Below are 23,531 nucleotides of genomic sequence, written 5' to 3' on the forward strand. Positions count from 1 at the left end.
GTTAATTTTCCAAATGTGGTGAATTACTCTCTCTAATGTGAATTTGGCAAATGACTACCAGAATTAATCCTTCCACTTCTCTTTGGCCTCGGAAGTCTTTAATAGGAATTGACTGAGTGGGAACTGAGGCTGTGCTAATACTTGTAAGTACAAATGTGATATCAAGGAAACTTGGTAGCAAGGCTGTCTGAGATATACCTATTGCTTTGCCCAACTCCCACTGCCCTCTGTCCTTTCCTGTGAACAATACACACTAACATTCAGTCTCTTTATTGTCCTGGCCTATATTTTAAGTAATTCCCAGAAAGAACTCATCTGGTCTTTTGTTAGACTAAGTGCTCCTGTGATTGGTATTATATAACTACTGAGGGAATGGAGCATTATCTCTCTCCTTGTGAAGCTATGCCGTCCTTCACTCTATTAGCTGCTGTAAAAGTCTGATGAAATCCTGAGCTTATTATCACACTCAAAAAAAGTCTCTTAGGTTTCAGATTCCTTTTCTATACATTTCCTGCGTGATGCATCGGATTAAATGACTCAGTTTCCTATTCATCACATTTAAGCACTGAAAATGTTATCCAGTTGGCTGGGGTTGGAAACGAAATTGAACCATTTTAAGAGGACGTTTTTTTCCCTTTTACATCATATGATTATACCATATGGTTTAAAAAGAAAGTAAGAGATGGAAGTTAAAAGTTGATTAAAAGAAAAGTTTGGGTAGAAAATAAACTCTCAACAAAGTATCTCTAAATAATATAAAGATTGAAGAAAACTGGTGCTCTTCTTTCTACATCCTTCCATGATTAGGTCCATCCAGAGCTTCAAAAACGTGAAATGTCATATGGATATAACTTTGTATGTATATGCAAGTTGTTTGAAACTTTAGGTGGTAAAACTATTACTAAAAATGTGTGTTTCCACTGTACTTTTATAAATTCACTTACACTTAGGATGCTATAATAAACAGTACCTTTTAACAGAATTTTATGATAAGCCCTTGACAAAGTGGGTTGTCATGCATAATTTATCTGTTTTATGTATTCCAGTTTACCCAACATTTTTAATCAGTATGAGAAAATTTGCTGACAACCTTGAAATAATAAGATATCATTGTGTTTGTTTTCACCAGATATTTCTTAACCAGCCATGATGTGTGTAGAAGGCAGGAACCTTGTCATCCTGTTTGAGATACAATATTAAACCTGACACTATGTAGTGCCAGACTCTCAGAAATGTTATTTGATGGTGGCAATTCAAATTATCGCAGCAATGAAAATTGTCATACAGAAGTAGTAGGTGTTTTAAGAGCGGTTGATAAAGTAATGCATGTCAGCATTTACTCAAATTGTTAACTTTATTAATAGAACTTGTAGAAGTCTTTTCAGTATTGACCTCTGTCAGTGACAGTCACTGTTTTATTTTCTTTTTATTAGAGAGTGTACATTCCACTCAGACAAACAGTGGTAGAAATACTTGTAGAACAAAATGACTGAAGGGAAATAACCTAGTGCTTTAAATTTGTTTGACCTTTCAAAAATATTTTTAAATGCCCAACTCACAGAAGATATGTCCTTTGTCATTATCCAAGGTCTTTGTGCGATCTGACAATTAGGCTTATTAATAAAATTAATAGTAGGTTATGCAGTGGGGAAAAAGAATAATTTTTTTTTTTTTCGGTACGCGGGCCTCTCACTGTTGTGGCCTCTCCCACTGCGGAGCACAGGATCTGGACGCGCAGGCTCAGCGGCCATGGCTCACGGGCCCAGCCTCTTCGCAGCACGCGGGATCTTCCCAAACCGGGGCACGAACCCGTGTCCCCTGCGTCGGCAGGCAGACTCTCAACCACTGCGCCACCAGGGAAGCCCAAAAAAGAATAATTTTATGTGGTTTACATTGGGTGGATTAAGATTAACTATAAATTCTTTGTATATCACATGTACACAGATGTTTTATAAAATTAATTGAAACTGCATACATAATTTCCAGGCAATAAACCTTCATATCTTGTGGTAAAACAATATTAATGTAACAATTTCTTGTGCCAAGGATAAGGAGCCAAAAAGAAAATAAGAAAGAAATCATTTCTAGAAAGGTAATCAATATGTGTCCACATTTACTCAATTGTTATCTAAATAAGATGGGTTGAGATCTATTAGTGGCTGGAGTTTCTGCATCTCACCCCTCTTTTTTTTCTTAAGTATAAAGTATTCACAAAGTATCCATCTGGCTTTCATGGCAGCCACACACACACACAGGCAAAATCTGAAACATGCTAAAATGGACTCAGCTAACGAATCCAGTCAGTTCTCAAGGGCATATTAGGGATGACAGAACTCTGGTTTTGATTTCTCTTAGACTCCAATTCTCTTTAAAAAGAATCACACATGCTGTTTTTTTAATACTGCATGGAGACAAAAAAAAAAAGTCAGAATTTAATGAACACATCAACTAAGCATTTTGCTTTTGAATCAGAGGGAAAATCTGTACCACTAATGAAAATTACAAAAGTGTTGACTGATTTGTTTTTGTTGTAAACAGATTGTGGCATTAGCAGAAAGGTTAATAGGAAAGAAACTGCTGTAAGATGATGCTTACTCACCATCCTATCATAAGATTACAAATGATTGTTCTTTGAGAGCAGGCAGCAATCAGTCATTGGAAAATTATGTGACTATTATGAATGATTCTCAATTGTGCTTTTAAGCTTAAGCCTTCAGGTAATGAAAATGTTTCTTAGGATTAACAAGCCTTGCTAAGGTAAACTTTACAAAACGGAAGGTGGAAGAAAAGCAGATGAATTATCTCCCTGAAGATACTTCCTCACTAAAGATTAAAGAGTTTATGAATTTAAAACACTTTACAATGATATTTTGCTTCAGTTTCCCATAAAAGAAAGACATGATAGATGGATAGATAGATGATATAGATAGATGATAGATAGATAGGTATCTACAAATACATGCATATACATATATTTGAGTTTTTCCTTAAGTGTAGTAGTTTTCCTAAAACTTCAGATATTATGCATGTAAATACATTGAATATATGTGAGTAGAACAAGGACCTTATAAATGAACATATTTATTCCTAATTGTTTCCAATGAGACCTGAGCCATCTCATACTGAGAAAGGTAATTAGCCTACTCCTGAATACTCTGTATCTTATTGTGATCCTGATAGAGTTCATTTAGCACTGACAGTCCTAAAAGAATTCCTATTTTGGCTTGTTCTTCCAATCTCTTTATAACTCACTGGTTAGCTTTCTTGATTATATAGACCCCAGATTGCATAAAGTACTCACTTCCTTCATGAGAAGCCAGTTTTTTGTTGTATTTTTAGTTTTTTGTTAGGTTCTTTTTGGATCCTCATATTTTATTCCCATGATACTCTATTCTATAAGCTTATTTTTTTAAATGTGTAAATAAAGCCATCACAATGTAATAATACCCACTAAAAATTATTTATAATCCATCAAAAAACAACTTTGGAAACAACGAGTAGCAATTTAAACAATATGTAAACATTCAAGAGTTGCAGATGAGAAGAAAGAAAAATATACAACATCTGCAACACCTGCAAAAATATCATACATCTGCAACATCTGCCTTATAATTGGACATTAAAATGCCATTTTTGACAATTACCAATTTAAGTATTGGAAAAGTATAAATTTTCAAAATGGTAAAATGGACAACATAATCTACTATTTAGATTCACAGAGTGAGGAGTAGGAATTTGAATGCCATTCTCTTTTGTAATCAGTTCTTTGGCTGAATTGTTTAATTTTCTTAAATAAAATGGAGAAAAAGCCCATATTTTACTGTAAGTTTGTCAGTAAACATTGAATCAATTTTAATACCATGACTGATTCATTAAACTGAAGATTTTAACCTAATTTAGACATGGTTTTCAGAATTCTACATAAGTCTTGCTTGATTTGAAAAAATAATTTTGAAATTATTTGGAGTGTTTGCTCAGTATTATTTTTGATGAAAAACAAGAATCTATTAGAAAGTTATATCAAAGATAAATGGGGCACTTCCCTGGTGGCATGGTGGTTAAGACTCTGCCTGCCAATGAAGGGGACACGGGTTCAAGCCCTGGTCTGGGAAGATCCCACATGCCGCGGAGCAACTAAGACCATGCACCACAACTACCGAGCCTGTGCTCTAGAGCCCGTGAGCCACAACTACTGAGTCCACATGCCACAACTACTGAAGCCCACGCGCCTAGAACTCATGCTCCACAGCAAGAGAAGCAACCGCAATGAGAAGCCTGCACACTGCAATGAAGAGTAGCCCCTGCTTGCTGCAACTAGAGAAAGTCTGCACGCAGCAATGAAGACCCAAAGCATCCAAAAATAAATAAATAAATAAAAGATTTGACCTTAAAAAAAAAAGATAAATAGAATTTTTACAAAATTGTTTTTCTTGAAATAGTTTTTGTTAATAGATTTTCAGCATGCTTCCTACTTTATGTCTGATACCTGCATTAAAATGTGTTCATCTGTGCTGCTGGGATTATAACAAAGATGACTTCAGTGGCAAGTTCTGTGTGATAATCAGTAATAAACTTTTTAGCAAACCAATTAGAACCTGCCATTATGTAGAAGATAATTAATGGTTCCTACAACAACTTTATAGATGTATAATTATGCCCCAGGTGTCCATTTGTAGATCATAAATCAAACATCATGGGTTATGTGTGACCTAAATTTTTTGAAATGTACTTAATGTCTTTTAAATGGGGTCATGACAGACACAGCTGTCTAAAATATTAAAGAAGGTGAGGAATGGTGAATCACTCTTTCAGATTGTAATTGTGTAAAATTCTTGTCATAATAATGATACTAACATTCATAATAATACTTGTCCTTACATGTATCAAAGACCAGAGAAAACTTAATGGTTGGGATAATGTGATAGTATCCTCTAGTGATAACCCCTATGTTCTGATACATCCACATACACCTCTCAGGAACAAGGGCACACAGTTCAAAATAATGTTGACTCTGAGTGTAAGAAACTCTCCTGTGCTTTTACATCTGCTGTCCACTGAACACACTGCAGACTTGAATAAGACTGGCTGAGAAGAAGGTCCATTGTCCGACAGAGAGATCAGATTCTGAACATGGTTTTAGAATCTTCTTTAAACTAATACAACAGTATTCAATGGGCTAAAAAGAACCCTTGGTGTAATAAAGTAATAAACAAGAACATCAGTATAGTGTGTATGTAAATGAATGCAGTTGTTTTTAATTCTGTAATTTTCTTATTTTTTAAACTCCATCCAGATTGGTGTATCTACTGTGAATCAATGAGGCATAGCTAAACTTCTGGATTTCTCAGGAAGAGAGATGGTTTGGGTAATGAACTATAAAAGTATATATAATTGAGCTATTGGCAGTATGTAAGGTTTTACCATAATGTAGAAGTCTTCATTGAGCTATAGGTAAATGGAAAGATTCTTTTCAGTATATAGGCAGTAAAACTTTGGCTATCCAAATTGTAGACAATAAAACAGATTTTCTTTCTTTTACTTTTTTTGTTTTTGAGCCAAATGTCAGAAGATGAAAGAATTTAAAAAGAAATGTGTTGAAAACAAAAAGAGAGCAGTGGAAATTATAAATGGCCACTGAAGCAAAGAAACTCATAATAGAAGGAAGTCAGTAATTAACAATGACAAACAGAAAAAGAAAAATTGCTGTCCACTTAATTCAGGAAAACAAGACATTTGATAACCTATATTTGATTAGGGGTAAAGGATGGTTTAGCTAATTGACCCGGGATTTAGGAGCTCTAGAAATATTTGTGAGCAAAATTCTACATACCCTAACTAAAATTGGATTAAGCACTAAAGAATGGATAAGATATTTTATTTTTCATATATAACATATTTTCTGTCTGCTATTGACTTCTATAAATGAAGCAATTTGTTCATTGCTTTCAAAAAAGTAGGTAATTCATTAAACCATATTGTTTTCTAGTAGATTAGTGTAGTCTCTAGTAATGAAAATATATGTTTTCATTAGTCAACAGAGTTCAGTGTATTGTGAAACTGTCCTCCTGTAACCAATTATCTCTAAGGGAAAAGAGCCTGGGTACCTATGTGGCTTGAAAACATTAGAAAATGCATGGAAAAATTGTTTTCTACTCTAAGTGGAAGTATGGATTCTCTCAGAACTTAATCAATCTCGATTTTGATGGAGTAATGACATGGAAACAAAATAATTTTCACATGGACTCACACTTCACTTGGAACCACTGCCCCCTTGGTCTCTGTGGATCATCACATCAGCCTCCTGCCTCTCTCTGAACAAAATACCCATATTCCTGTTTTCTTTCCTGCAGAGTTGATTCTATTAGAACTTTTCCAGTCTATCAGACATATTTGTGAAAATCTGAACTTTAATATGCATTCCTTCCCATGAAGTTCCTGGATTTCCTTCAAAAGAGGACATGGACAGAATAAATATTTACATGATGTCAAATATCCCTTGATAACTAAAGAAAACTATGGCTGCCACAAGCAGAGAATCTTTAAGAAGGTAGAGGAATATGGGTTCAGAATTGGTAGGTAAGAGTTAAAGTGTTACTACCTCTGATTCAACCAAAATACATCTCTATGTGTTTATATTGATTCTTTCGTTATTTTTGTAGCTTTAGTAAGTCTTGACTGAGAAGGGTATTGTTAGTCTATTTCCAAACCCTTTTAGAAATTCTCCTAAATAGATAAAATTATACCTGAAAATACACTTTGTTTCTTGCACTAATTGTAACTTCACCAATTCAATTCTGGATGGTAATATTCAAACAAAACATAATTGACAATTTATGACAATTTTGTAGAATATTTTTGTCCTAATTGAAGAGATATAGGACTGAATAAAAATCCTAGAATTTCTTTGGCTCTAAGTTAAAGGTTCTTTTTGGCTTAGGTGAGTCGAAGAGGCAGAATCCAAGTAAAATTGAACTTTAGAGCTGACTTTTCATCTTAATCTTTCTGCGGCACTCACTGACTATCTTCAATTAATTGAAGGACTCTCTTTGATTTCTATGTCAGAAGATTCTAGTTTTTCTTCTAAGTTTTAAACTCTTTCATTCTTTTTCCTCTGCTCATTTTCCTTCAAGTATTGTGTTATTCAAGACTTTATACTTGACTTCTTCATTATTCCTTACACAAATATCTCAGCAGTCTCAAACACGCAATCTTCTACCTGCCCCTTATATGATATCTAAGAACAAATCTCTATGTAGGATCATTTCAAGAGCTTCATTCAAAAATATTCAATATCCTCTTTACTACACATGGGTGGGTGTCCCAAACCCTTCTCAAAATTAAAATGTTCAAATGTCAACCCATTATCTTTTTTCCATATTTCATAACATACACTCCCACTTCAGAGGGACAGACTGAGTTTGAATTCTGACTCAGCTATTTAAGGATTTTTCTATGCTTTCAAACCTTTCTCTATAACACCAGGAAAATAATGCCTGTATCACAGCATTATTTGAAATAAGACCATATTTTAAATGAATCAAAATTGAGATTCAATAGTTATTACTATTATTATGAGTAGTAATAGTGTTAGTATTGTCAATAAGCCCCCAAATCCACCCACATATAGTAGCATAATTATTGTGTTCTTATGGACTCTTCCAATGTCCCACCATAACAAGTCTCTCATGAAATATTGACACACTGCTTACTAGAGATCAATAGAAATCAAGGTTTAAGTTATGTTTCGTGGTTATAAACATATAAATGATATTCAAAGCCACTAATTAGAGATAAGGTATAAATATAGAAGAAAATATTGCCTTGTGTCTGATCTCATCCGACTCACCCCTCTAACTTCACGTCTTTCTATAAATGCTAGGAGTTTTTTTCTAATTAGCAGAAACAAAATTCACAATTTGGTGTAAACACTCCATATGATATATGATATTTTATTGTGAAATGCCTTCTAAAGTCCTCTTTTATGGCACTTTATAGCACTATATTACTTTTATTTACATGTGTTTATATCTGCTAGACAGTGACTTCCTTGAGTACAAGAGCCATATATTTTTCACCAGTGTAATTTCAAACTCTTAGTACAATGCCTGGCACAAAGATTATAATCAAGTAATGCCTGTTGAGATTTTTTCTTTATTTTCTGCATCAATAACTTATGACCAGAGATTTCATATATGGTGTTAAATAGATCTTGTTTCCAAAACAATGTTTTAGATGTATAGTGATTTACATGCTACACTAAAGGAAATATATAAAAGAGGACTAGAGAACAGAAATCTGAAAATTAAAAAAAAACCAAGCAGGCCTCCTTTCATACTTTGGATATTTCTTGAGGTGAAAAGGAATATCTTTTGGGACTGTATTTTAAAAGTAATGATCCTACATACTTTTGATCCTACATCAAAAGACATGGAGGAGACAATTGTATAATTATCCAGTAACTGCTTTGGCAAAGTAGACAAATTAAACAGAAAAAGAAAGTTTTTAAATTATTTATATATGGGATTTTAATGCTCAAAAATACATAATTAAAGTTAAAACATAAGTATAAAAGTATTTAATATTATTTTGTATCAGCAGATTGCTTACTGAATGGTCTTTGAAAACTATTTATGTAAAATCAATATTTAACACATTTATAAAATAAAATTTATGTGAGTAGTAATAAAAATCAATAATAAGTTATTGTGCAAAGATCAGTTACCAAGAAATAGATAGATATATTAAGTAAAGTCTTACCTAATGTTGTACATAATTCCAGTAATTGTTTTGAATGTCTAATTTAAAATTGTTAATGGGTGGTATAAATCAAACACATCTTCATCATAATCAACATAATACAATACATTACTTCTCTTTCCATTTGTTATTTTTATTTGTAAGAACTGTGATATTTTGCATTTTGCTTCAAGTAATTTCATATTTATAAGAAGATTGTACAAAGAATTATGTAGAGAAGTTGTAGATCTTCTGTTTCAAAAACCACACTGTGGGAACTATAAAACCTGGACAAAAAAGAAAAAGAAAATATACATATGTTAAAAATCTGTTTAAAAGCATTGGAAAGTTGCTAAGGTTACAAGGACTTGAGGGGGAGAAAAGACAAGCTATCAGAGAGAAGAGAATCCCATGGATATCAGACCAATATTCTTCTACTTTAGGTTATTTGCCAGCCACAAAGCTATGGATGATAGGATGAACAGAAATATTAGAAAACTTATAGGGCTGGATGGATGAAAAGTGCAGCTGAGGATCTACCAAGGATGAAGGACCTGTTAAGTAACACAGACTTTCAATTGTGCATAAACCTCAGGAGTAAGTTGAACAAAGTATACATTAATAAACACAAGAAGTAAAGTCCAGTTAAATATTTGATAATATAACCTCAATCTAACTGGCAGACTAGTCAAAACAAACCTTTATGGAGGAAAATATTATATTAAGTATTAAAACGTATCTATATTTTTAATAAAAATATCTGTTATTCAATTTAAAAATAATGAAATAAGAATTGGCCAAAAACAACAAAAAAGGAAACCTGGAACATAAACTATTCTATAGGACATCCAGGGACGAGGGGAAGATGGCGGAAGAGTAAGATGCGGAGATCACCTTCCTCCCCACAGATACACCAGAAATACATCTACACGGGGAACAACTCCTACAGAATACCTACTGAACGCTGGCAGAAGACCTCAGACCTCCTAAAAGGCAAGAAACTCCCCACGTACCTGGGTAGGGCAAAAGAAAAAAGAATAAACAGAGACAAAAGGATAGGGACAGGACCTGCACCAGTGGGAGGGAGCTGTGAAGGAGGAAAGGTTTCCACACACTAGGAAGCCCCTTCGCAGGTGGAGACTGCGGGTGGCGGAGGCGGGAAGCTTTGGAGCCGCGGCAGAGAGCACAGCAACAGGGGTGCGGAGGGCAAAGCAGAGAGACTCCCGCACAGAGGATCGGTGCCAACCGGCACTCACCAGCCCGAGAGGCTTGTCAGCTCACCCGCCGGGGCGGGTGGGGCTGGGAGCTGAGGCTCGGGCTTCGGTCGGAGCGCAAGGAGAGGACTGGGGTTGGCGGCGTGAACACAGTCTGCAGGGGGTTAGTAAGTCTGGACCTGCCGAAGAGGCAAGAGACTTTTTCTTCCCTCTTTGTTTCCTGGTGCGTGAGGAGAGGGGATTAAGAGCGCTGCTTAAAGGAGCTCCAGAGACGGGCGTGAGCCGCGGCTAAAAGTGCGGACCCCAGAGACGGGCATAAGATGCTAAAGCTGCTGCTGCCACCACCAAGAAGCCTGTGTGTGAGCACAGGTCACTCTCCACACCCCCCTTCCGGGGAGCCTGTGCAGCCCGCCACTGCCAGGGTCCCGGGATACAGGGACAACTTCCCCAGGGAAATGCACGGCGAAGCTTAGGCTGGTGCAACGTCACATTGGCCTCTGCTGCCGCAGGCCTGCCCCGCACTCTGTGCCCCTCCCTCACCCCGGCCTGAGTGAGCCGGAGTCCCCAAAGCAACTGCTTCTTTAACCCCGTCCTGTCTGAGCGAAGAACAGACACCCTCCGGCAACATACACGCAGAGGCGGGGCCAAATCCAAAGCTGAGCCCCTGGGAGCTGTGAGAACAAAGAAGAGAAAGGGAAATCTCTCCCAGCAGCCTCAGAAGCAGCGGATTAAAGCTCCACAATCAACTTGATGTACCTGCATCTGTGGAATACATGAATAGACAACGAATCATCCCAAATTGAGGAGGTGGACTTTGAGAGCAAGATTTATGATTTTTTCCCCTTTTCCTCTTTTTGTGAGTGTGTATGTGTATGCTTCTGTGTGAGATTTTGTCTGTATAGCTTTGCTTCCACCATTTGTCCTAGGGTTCTATACGTCCGTTTTTTTTTTTTTTTTAATTTTTTTCTTAATTTTTTTTAATTTTAATAGCTTTATTATATTTTATCTTACTTTATTTTATTTTACTTTATCTTCTTTCTTCCTTTCTTTTTTCCTTCCTTCCCTCCTTCCTTCCTTCCTCCCTCCCTCCCTCCCTCCCTCTCTTCTTCCCTCCCTCCTTTCTTTCTTTCTTTCTTTCTTTCTTTCTTTCTTCCTTTCTTTCTACTTCTACTAATTCTTTCTTTCTACTTTTTCTCCCTTTTATTCTGAGCCTTGTGGATGAAAGGCTCTTGTTGCTGCAGCCAGGAGTCAGTGCTGTGCCTCTGAGGTGGGAGAGCCAAGTTCAGGACACTGGTCCACAAGAGACCTCCAAGCTCCACATATAACCAAATGGCAAAAATCTCCCAGAGATCTCCATCTCAACACCAGCACCCAGCTTCACTCAACGACCAGCAAGCTACAGTGCTGGACACCCTATGCCAAACAACTAGCAAGACAGGAACACAACCCCACCCATTAGCAGAGAGGCTGCCTAAAATCATAATAAGTCCACAGACACCCCAAAACACACCACCAGACGTGGACCTGCCCACCAGAAAGACAAGATCCAGCCTCATCCACCAGAACACAGGCACTAGTCCCCTCCACCAGGAAGCCTACACAACCCACTGAACCAACCTTAGCCACTGGGGACAGACACCAAAAAAAACAGGAACTACGAACCAGCAGCCTGCAAAAAGGAGACCCCAAACACAGTAAGATAAGCAAAATGAGAAGACAGAAAAACACACAGCAGATGAAGGAGCAAGATAAAAACCCACCAGACAAAACAAATGAAGAGGAAATTGGCAATCTACCTGAAAAAGAATTCAGAATAATGATAGTACAGATGATCCAAAATCTTGGAAATAGAATAGACAAAACGCAAGAAACATTTAACAAGGATCTAGAAGACCTAAAGATGAAACAAACAACGATGAACAACACAATAAATGAAATTAAAAATACTCTAGATGGGATCAATAGCAGAATAACTGAGGCAGAAGAACGGATAAGTGACCTGGAAGATAAAATAGTGGAAATAACTACTGCAGAGCAGAATAAAGAAAAAAGAATGAAAAGAACTGAGGACAGTCTCAGAGACCTCTGGGACAACATTAAATGCACCAACATTCAAATTATAGGGGTTCCAGAAGAAGAAGAGAAAAAGAAAGGGACTGAGAAAATATTTGAAGAGATTATAGTTGAAAACTTCCCTAATGTGAGAAAGGAAATAGTTAATCAAGTCCAGGAAGCACAGAGAGTCCCATGCAGGATAAATTCAAGGAGAAATATGCCAAGACTCATATTAATCAAATGGTCAAAAATTAAATACAAAGAAAACATATTAAAAGCAGCAAGGGAAAAATAACACACAAGGGAATCCCCATAAGGTTAACAGCTGATCTTTCAGCAGAAACTCTGCAAGCCAGAAGGGACTGGAAGGACATATTTAAAGTGATGAAGGAGAAAAACTGCAACCAAGATTACTCTACCCAGCGAGGATCTCATTCAGATTTGATGGAGAAATTAAAACCTTTACAGACAAGCAAAAGCTGAGAGAGTTCAGCACCACCAAACCAGCTTTACAACAAATGCTAAAGGAACTTCTTGAGGCAAGAAACGCAAGAGAAGGAAAAGACCTACAATAACAAACCCAAAACAATTAAGAAAATGGGAGTAGGAACATACATATAGATAATTATCTTACATGTAAATGGACTAAATGCTCCCACCAAAAGACACAGATTGGCTGAATGGATACAAAAACAAGACCCATATATATGCTGTCTACAAGAGACCCACTTCAGGTCTAGAGACACATACAGACTGAAAGTAAGGGGATGGAAAATGATATTCCATGCAAATGGAAACCAAAAGAAAGCTGGCATAGCAATTCTCATATCAGAAAAAAATAGACTTTAAAATAAAGACTATTAGAAGAGACAAAGAAGGACACTACATAATGATCAAGGGATTGATCCAAGAGGAAGATATAACAATTGTAAATATTTATGTACCCAAAATAGGAGCACCTCAATATATAAGGACATCCATATATTGAAGCCATTTTTGTAGACCTTAAAATAACTCTTAAGTATGTGCAAGAAAATAACATAAGCCTGGTGAATTTTGACAAAGAAATGGAAACTTAAAAAAAAGTCAAGTGAAAGTTCTCTACTGAAAAATAAAATAAGTAAACTTAAAAAATTTATGGATAATTTTAACAGACTCTACAGAGTTTAAAAGAATTATAAAGTTGAAAATTGAATGAATAAAATAGAATGAATGAATAAAAATCTCTAGAGAAATGATAAAATTAAAGAAAAAGCATATAAAATACATGGAAAATGGTGAAGTGGTCTAACATATTAGTGACTGAACTCTCTAAAAGAGAATGGGGAAAAAGCAATGTAGAAGAGAAAAATAACAAAAACTGTCTCAAAACTGATAAAAGACATCAAGCCACAGTTTTAACAAGCACTTAAATTTCAAAGCAAATAAATATGAATAAAACTTGTACTGGACATAACATATATATATTATTGCTGAAAAGCAAAGACAGAGAAAACACACTGAAAGCATGCAGAGCAAAAATGCACATTACCTAAAAATGAGAAATATCAGCCACAGTTAGATTGACAGCTAAGACCTCAGAAAGAAAAGGAGAAAAGGAAGGAAGGAAGGAAGGAAGGAAGGAAAGAACAGAGGGAGGGAGGGAGGGAGGAAAAGTAAAAGAAACAAAAGTCACATAAGTATTGAAAATATCTTCAAATGCTAAAAAAAAAAAAGACCTTAGAGTTACATGTCTAGTGAAAATAAACTTTCAAAATAAAGATGAAATACAGTTGTATTTTACAAGAAAAAAACTGAAATAAGTGCTCAGCATCAGGCTCACAATAAAGGAAATAGTAAAGTGAATTCTGCCAGCAGAAGAATAGTATCCCATGAGAAGACTGTGCAGTATGGCTATGCATGCATTGCCTAAGTAAGGTCTCTGTGTGAACATGTGAAGAAGTAGGCAACCTCATTAGTGATTGAGGGCATGTGGATTAAAAACAAAACTGGATACCATAACACTCACAAGAGAAGAGCTAAATTTAAAAGCCGTGTTCTTTATTATGTTGAGGTAGGTTCCCTCTATGCCTATGTCTGGCGAGTTTTTATCATAAATAGGTGTTAAATTTTGTCAAAAGCTTTTTCTGCATCTATTGAGATTATCATATGGTTTTTATCCTTCAGTTTGTTAATATGGTGTATCACATTGATTGATTTGTGTATATTGAAGAATCCTTGAATTCCTGGGATAAATCCCATTTGATCATGGTATATGATCCTTTTAATGTGTTGTTGGATTCTGTTTGATAGTTTTTGTTGAGAATTTTTGCATCTATGTTCATCAGTGATATTGTTCTGTAATTTTCTTCTTTTTGCTATCTTTGCTTTTGGTATCAGGGTGATGGTGGCCTCATAGAACGAGTTTGTTTCTCCCTCTGCAATTTTTTGGAAGAGTTTGAGAAGGATTGGTGTTAACTCTTCTCTAAATGATTGATAGAATTCGCCTGTGAAGCCATCTGGTCCTGGACTTTTGTTTGTTGGAAGATCTTTAATTACAGTTTCAATTTCATTACTTGAGATAGGTCTGTTTATATTTTCTAATTCTTCCTGGTTCAGTCTTGGAAAATTGTACATTTCTAAAAATTTGTCCATTTCTGCGTGGGTGTCCATCTTATTGGTACATAGTTGTTTGTAGTAGTCTCTTATAATCTTTTGTATTTCTGCAGTGTCAGTTGTGCTTTCTCATTTCTAATTTTATTGATTTGTATCCTCTCCCTTTTTTTCTTGATGAGTCTGGTTAAAAGTTTATCATTTTTGTTTATCTTCTCAAAGAACCAAATTTTCAAATATCATATATTAATGCATATATGTGGAATCTAGAAAAATGGTACAGATGAACCTATTTGTAGGGTAGGAATAGAGATGTAGATATAGAGAGCAGACCTGTGGACACAGTGGGGGAGGGGCAGGGTGGGACGAATTGGGAGATTAGATTTGACATAAATACACTACCATGTGTAAAATAGGTAGCTAGTGGGAATCTTCTGTATAGCACAGGGAGCTCAGTTTTGTGCTCTGTGATGACCTAGATGAGTAAGATTGGGGGTTGGGAGGGAGGTCCAAGAGGGAGGGGATATAGGCATACATATAGCTGATTCACTTCATTGTACAGCAGAAATTAACACGACATTGTAAAACAATTTTACTCCAATTAAAAAAATAATAAATAAAAACTATTGTCATCCAAGCAAATTAATTAATTAATTAAATAAATACAAGCCATGTTATAATGGTTTATCTAGATAAGCATATATAGATAGGAAAGCAGATAGCTAAATAGATAATAATACAGATATATAGTGTGTTAGCAATGATTTGGAACAAAATATTAACTTTCAAACACTGCCTGTTAAAAAAAAAATTGTTACAAGCTATTATGGTAGTATGTAACAAAGCTGAACATACTGTAAGACCTAAAATTGTACTCAATACACAAATTTGCATATAATTACAAAAACACATGTAAAACATGTTCAGTACATTTTATTCATAATGGCTTCAAACTGGAATCAAATTTAATGTTTATCAAAAGGTAATGTAATAATAACAATGAACCACTGCATGAAAAATATAGGCAAATCACACAAAGAAAACATAACACTAAATAAATCAGAGCTGAATAAGGTTTATTATTTGATTCCATATATATAAAGTTCAAAGGAAGCAATACTAATCTGTGGTGATAAAATTCAGGAGAGTGGTTACCTTTAGGAAGAAGGTGGGGAGCAGCTGTATGGGTGTTAAGGTATTGGTAAGAAACTTTGTGATCTGAACAGTGATTATAAGACTGTGTTCACATTTTGAAAATTTATAAGGAAGTACATTTTTAAATTTTTATTTATTTATTTATTTTATTTATTATTTTTTTTGCAGTACATGGGCCTCTCACTGCTGTGGCCTCTCCCATTGCGGAGCACAGGCTCCGGACGCACAGGCTCAGCCGTCATGGCTCACGGGCCTAGCCATTCCGCGGCATGTGGGATCTTCCCGGACCGGGGCACAAACCCGTGTCCCCTGCATCGGCAGGCAGACTCTCAACCACTGCGCCACCAGGGAAGCCCACATTTTTTAAATTTTTTATCCTTTTTATATATATTTTTTTTATTTTTTTATATAAAAACTATTTTTTATTTATTTTATTTAAAGACTAAAACTATAAAAACTATTTTATAGTTTTATTCTTTAGTGAAAAGAATAGTAAAACAATCATAGCTTTTATAGAAGAAGCCACTGGTTTCTAACTGTCCTAAATACGAGTGGCTTTTAAAATAAAATAAATATTCATTTCTTTTTAACAAAATATGTAGTAACTTTAAAGTATCCTTCATTAGTCATGCATGCCTTCCAAAGGTAAGATAATACTTTGACTTACATAATGAGGCTAGATTTTTTCCTATTATAAAAATGATTAGGAATGGGATGTCTTCTATGGTGTTGACAGTCTCTGAAGACTAATTGCAGCTCATAGAATTTTGACACCATGAGTTAGATTGTAAGAATAATATCTTTTAAAAAAATATATAACCACATACATTACCAAATCTTAATAGACTGAGATCTCAAGAAAAGATGAGAAACATTTCACCTATAAAAAAAAATCAATTCATACCCTTTTAGTTCTGGTTAAGTGAAATCACAAGGGTAAATTCATTTGGAAATTATTACTCTTTCTTCAGCAAGTGGTGTAGCAAAAAAACAAAACAAAACAATCAAAAAATAAAAACAAGCAAAAAGGAAATCTAACCTTTGGTTAAGGAATTAAAAAGAGTCAATTCATAACATCAATACAACAATTATTAATAAGATATATGTCATGTGCATCAGAATATAATGGTGAGGCTTCCATGATTGCTATTCTCTAGTTAGAACTCCTGTGCACAAAGATGTGTCACATGAGGCAGTGTAAATTAAAAGCTGCTCTGGAAGGCCAAAAAGACATTGGGAGCACAGGGCAAAATAAGATATCTTTAGATATAAAGAATAAAGCTATTTCAGAAGTGTTTGCATTTTAGTTGGATTTTAAGAGGATAGTAGATTTTAAATAGGAAAGATTAGAAGGCATTCACCATATTTTGGAGAAAATGGCTCAACACATTCTTTAAAATGGGCAAAAATCATTAATTTTCATAAGTTTGCATTATGATACATACTTTTACTATTTAGAAAGGAATTTGTACATTAAAATGATACCATTATTTTTGTTATTTATAAAAGCAAATAGTTTTAGATATAAGTTGTACATATACGGAATATTGATTATAAATCTTGGTGAATAGAGAAAAGGCCAGAGTCAGGTAAAATCTATGTATTCAGACTTGGAAGTATCTCCTTTTTGCTAAAAGTCTTCATTCAATGGTAAAACTTAGATTATTTATAAATACTGGTAGCCACAACTTATACCTAATTAGCAATGTAATGTATTAGTTAAGATAATGTTACCTGTTACAACAAACAAATTAAATGTGGTTGACCCCTGAATAACAAGGGTTTTAACTGTGTGGGTCCACTTATATGTGATTTTTTTTCAGTAAATGTGTACTACAGCTACTACATGATCTGTAGTTGGTTGAATCTGAGGATGTGGAACAGTGGATAAGGAAGGCTGACTATAAAGTTATACACAAATTTTCAGCTGCCTGAAAGTTGTTGTTCTTCATCCCTGTGTTATTCAAGGAGGGAGAGAGAGAGTCTTCAAACATGATAAAAGTTTTTCTTTTTTTCCTCATAAGTCCAAAATGCTAGTTCTTTATTAACTATTGGGTTTTATCTAATTTTGTGCATGTGTGTTTTTCTTTCTTTCTTTTGCATTATTTCTGGGAGCGGGGAGTACAAGCTGCTTCTGTATTTTTTCCATCTTCAATGTGTGACTTCCAAAATTTCTCCATTATCATTGATATCAAGCCTACTTGGAAGAAAAAACTTGGAAGGTCATTCATAGAAGGTTTTGATGGACCTTAGTATGAAATGACATATGGTACTTCCACTCTCTCTCCATTGATTCCAGTTCAGCTACATGGCCACATCTCACTACAAGGATGGTTGGGAAATGTAGTATAGCTGTATGCCCTTAGGAATGATAAAGAAGATTAGTAATTACTTAGCCAGTTTACATGGTAATGAATTACATTCATTCATTCTCTTGGGCAGATGTGTCAAGTGGCTAGAGTTGTCATAAGCATTGTGCTAGCTACATAAAATATGCAAGACAAGTATAAGTCATAATGCTTTCTGTTTAATAGCTTATAATGTAGTTGAGGAAGAAAATATATAAAAATTGAGATAACAAGTTATCATAATATATAATTTAAAATTTCCAATTAAATGTAAAATGATCAGGATTTTACATGTTCAAAGAAAGAAGACCAATTTGTTGGCATTGTTTTATAGTAAACTTAAATAGTATGTGTTTGAGGTCAATAGGAGTAAACATATTTGAAAAAATAGCAATGTTTAGCTAGGATAGAAGACCAATTAAGGGAAGAGACTTTGAATGCCATTCTGAGGTATATAAAAGTGTCCCTATAAGCAAGGGAAATGTAAATGGTATTGAGCAGTAAACTGGTACAAAAATATTGCAGATAAGAACAGATTGAGAAATAAGAAGGTGCTATGTTCTGAATGTTTGTGTCTCTCCAAAATTTATATGTTGAAAATCTAATATCCAAGGTGATGGTATTAGGAGGTGAGGTCTTTAAGAGGTGGTGAGGTCATGAAGGTGGAGTCCTCATGAATGGAATTAATGCCCTTAAAAAGGAGGCTCCAGAAAGATCCCTTGCTCCTTCCACTATGTAAGGACCCAATGAGACGTCTGTAACTCAGAGAAGAGCCCCAACACAACTGTGCTGTCAACCTGATCTCAGACTTCCAACGTCCAAAACTTTGAGAAATAAAGTTCTGTTGTTTATAAGCTACGTAGTCTGTGACATTGTATTATGGCAGCCTGAACAGACTAAGATAGAACAGTAACATGGTAAAAAGAAGATTGTTGTTTGTAACAAGCTGAAAAATAGCAAGGATAGTGACTTCAATAAAAATCACGGTAATTGCTACCAGTTACTAAGATATTCTGAGGACTTTGCCTTATGGCTACAAAAGAAGTCCAAGTGGTATTAGAGACTATAAAAGGAGTCTAGATGAAACGTGATTTGCAAAGGAAAACGTATTTGAAAAGAGAGTTGACAAAATGAAAAAATACTTTAAGGGAAATATCATTATTCCATTATATATGAATATAATATATGTGTTTTATATATATATATATATATATATATATATATATTTGACATATATATGAAATAAAGATGATTTGACAGTCCCCACTTAAATGCATCATCAGTACTGACCTGTGTCCAGCTTGAAAAGCACTAGCTGCTTTTCAAAGATAAACTATCAGAGTCAGAAAAATAAGTAAAGTAGTAGTGTTAAATTAAATACGAACCAGTAGAATGCACTGTCAAACAGAACTTTAGTTTGCATTAGTATAGGGTTCAAAGAGCAATCAAGAGCTTGATTATTTCATTGGAGTTCAAAACATAAGGCTTAAATGAATCCAAATCAAAACCACAATGAGATATCATCTCACACTTGTCAGAACAGCCATTATCAAAAAAACAAGAAATAAATAGTATGGGCGAGGATGTGGAGAAAAACGAACCTTCATACACTGTTGCTGGGGTTGTAAATTGGTGCAGTATTACTATGTTAAACAGTATGGAAGTTCTTCAAAACATTAAAAATAGCACTACCATATGATCCAGCAATTCCACTTCTGGGTAGTTACCTTGAAGAAAACAAAACGTGAATTCAAAAACATATATGTGTCCCTATGTTCATTACAGCATTACTTAGTATAGCCAAGATATGGAAGCAACCTATGTGTCATGAATAGGTGAATAGATAAGGAGAGGTGGTATGTATATATACAATGGAATATTACTTTGCCATAAAAAAGAATGATGTCTTACCATTTAAGACAACATGGATGGACCTAGAGTGAAATAAGCCAGACAGAGAAAGACAAATACCATATGATTTCACTTATATGTGAAATCTAAAAAATAAAAAACAACAACAAATGGAACAAACAGAACAAAACAAATGGATACATAGATACAGAAAACAAACAGGTGGTTCCCAGAGGGTTTGGAGATGGTGGAATGAGTGAAATAGACGAGGGAGATTAAGAGGTACAAATTTCCAGTTACAAAGTCAATGAGTCATGGGACTGATACGTACAGCATGGGAAATATAGTCAATAACATTGTAAAAATAAATAAATAAGCAAGCACATAAATACATAAAGTTAAGTAACAGGTGTCTCAAAAATGTAGACAGTTATGAATATGTTTTGGTATATTTTTGGAGGCAGAATGTGTCATTTGAATCATGTTGTTCCTGTTCTTGCTTAACCAGTACCCAGCAAAATGATTTTTTCTAAGAGATTCAACTTACTCCTTCAGTTGTACAATAATTGATCAACCAACCTATCCTTTGTATTTAGTCATAATGCATTAATTCTACAAAACACATTGAAAACTTGCTTTTGTCCAGCAGGACAATGTATAATTTTTATATCATGCCCCACAGATATGTGAATCTCTATGGCTTTGGCATGTAACAATCTAGGGTGCTTTCTATTATATATGAAATATATGTGGCATGAATATGTACTAATATATTCCATCTGCTTTTTCTCCTATGATGTGCTATTCCTAGATGCCTCTGTTACATCTACCATTCAGAATACAACATCTACAACTCTAGAAACATACTGATTATAATCCTACCGTGTCAGAATAGGATGCTGAATTTACAGGTAAGTCAGTTCAGGAAAGAACCTGGAAAATAAGAAAAATGTAAGAATATAATAATGAAAGATTATGCAGATATGAGGAAGGTTTCTTGAAGTTTTTCAAAATGTACATATTTGTAAGCTGCTGTGATTGCTGAACACCTTCTGTAGGGTGTCTCGCTGTACTTTTATACACTTAATTTTAACCTAAGAATACTTTTTTTTTTTTTGCAGTACGCGGGGCTCTCACCGTTGTGGCCTCTCCAGTTGCAGAGCACAGGCTCCGGACGCACAGGCTCAGCCGCCATGGCTCACGGGCCTAGCCACTCCGCGGCATGTGGGATCTTCCCGGACCGGGACATGAACACGTGTCCCCTGCATCGGCAGGCGGACTCTCAGCCACTGCACCACCAGGGAAACCCCTAAGAATACTTTTAATAAATATTTCATCTTGGTTATCACTCAAAAAACACCAGGTGATTATGCCAATCACATGGAATTCTAAATACGAATTTATTATCTGACAACTATTGACTGTTGATTCTCTCTCCTAGAGAAGAACATAAACACTCTTTAAATACTGAATATAATAAAAGTTAAGAAAAATAATTTATAAAGTGATAGTAGTGGAAACATCACATGAGAAGGTCACCTGAAATGTGCTAAGTGATTAAACTTTGGAAATGGCATATTCTAGACCCCAAGATTTACACACCACCTCTAAATCAGGTAATCATATTAAATCAGGTTGACTGCACCCTGGGATTGTCCTCTACTTTGGAACTAAAATAAAACCTGGGAAGACGTGTTACAACAAGAGTTTGTTCATTTCACTTCTTGAAATACTACCCAATAGATAAAGCAGTTATTCCTAAGAAAGAAATGCCGTTACTTGTTTCATATTAATATTGACTGATATTATTTCCTTAATAATTTCAGCTCATTATTGACTGTCATGTCAATGTATACCAGCTGAATTGAACCATTATATGCCCTTTGATGAATAATTAATAATCTAAAATCTTTAATTCTCATTTTACATTAAAAATCAATTTAAACTACCACAGAGATCATTTAAACATTATATATGTTAAAAATGATACAGTATTTGAAACATGGCACATAATATACCTATTATATTCAGTATAAAGTTATACATTTTTATGGTTTGCAATTAATTTTAAATTACCACTATTGTGCACTTAAAAATGAGTCACACCATAAAGAAACTAAAGGTAAAGAGCAGATCAAATATATGTTTTTTTGAAATAGAAAGATGCTTTATATACTAAGCTCTGCTTTTAGTCTTATCTTGATTGAAAATTTTGCTAAATAGAAAAGAAAGAAGTTATTAGATGAACAAAAAATTTTAGTATTTTAAATCTTCTGATTTCTGAGTGTCAGATTTACTATTCATATGAAAGCTTTCCTTTCATTTATTTTAATATTTTCTTAATTAAAATTATTAACCTAATAATGAAACCAATGTATTTTGAATCACAAATAGACACCAAAGAAGATCCAAATACAAGCACACCATAAGTATAATTATAATTTGGCAATAATTTTAAGTGTTTAAGAACAAATTATAAGAATGTCATTAAAGAATAAAATGCACCCTCTAGTTACAGTTTAAAACTTCCCAGATTAATTGTACGGTTGTAAGAGAAGTTTGCAATGTTCCTATGATTTGGAGCTTTTGGTTAGAATAAAAATAGGAATGCATTAATGCTTCAGCCTTTCCAGAGAAATGCTAGTGTTAGCAATATGTATATTCCTGCCAAGACAAGGATGGTGTGAGTCATCATGTGTAATGACTGATGTGTCACTTTGTCAGTCAGATATCATCCAGCCTGAAAGTGGAAGCACCGAAGTCCTTGGCAGTGACAGCTGTGTTTCTATATAGAGTACTGTGAAGTTGGGAGGTGTGAGTGAGACAAAAAGAAACAGACCTCCTCAATGTTAGAATCCTTTACGACATAAGACTTTCAGACTTCATAGAGTAAAACTCAACTCAAAGAAATAGTTTTGAATTGTGTATTATTATCCAACTCGTTTAAAAATATGTATATAAAAACTTGGAAAATAATAGAAAGGTAATGGAAAAGACTTAACCTAATAACACTAATTGTTTCCTTCCTAGAAATACAAAACCTTTATAAAACCATTATGTTTTGCTTTACAACTCAACATGGTAATTGTGAAAAAAATAACATAAAAATGACACATTAAAGGATAAGTTCAATGTTGTAGGAAATCACAGTTTGTCATATATATTTTAATCTTCCTTGGGGTTCTGTGGCAAATTAACAATGGCCTTTGCAGGTGGGACAGATGATAGATATTTGAAACTCTTCTCAGAGATGGGGAATAATACTAAGTTTTTTCATTTAAAGTAAATATCATTATAAATTATTTGTGTTATGCATGTATTTATTATTAATTTTTTTAAGATCTGAGAGTTTATAAAGATCCCAGTAACAAACTCTTTTAAACTCAAAATAATTATTGATTCCAAATAAAATATGATAAGCAATTAAGACAAATGTCAGAAAAACTAATCTAAGAATGTATTGACTGTGGGTTTCACCTGAGTCAGAATGGAAAGTTTTTACTAAAAGTTCGCATTCTTCTTCAACACTTATTCCAAAACCAAGTACACCTCAATATTTGTCTTGTGATATTAGTTGGCT

Source organism: Delphinus delphis, chromosome 4 (genome assembly GCF_949987515.2).
Source record: "Delphinus delphis chromosome 4, mDelDel1.2, whole genome shotgun sequence".
NCBI lineage: Eukaryota > Metazoa > Chordata > Mammalia > Artiodactyla > Delphinidae > Delphinus > Delphinus delphis.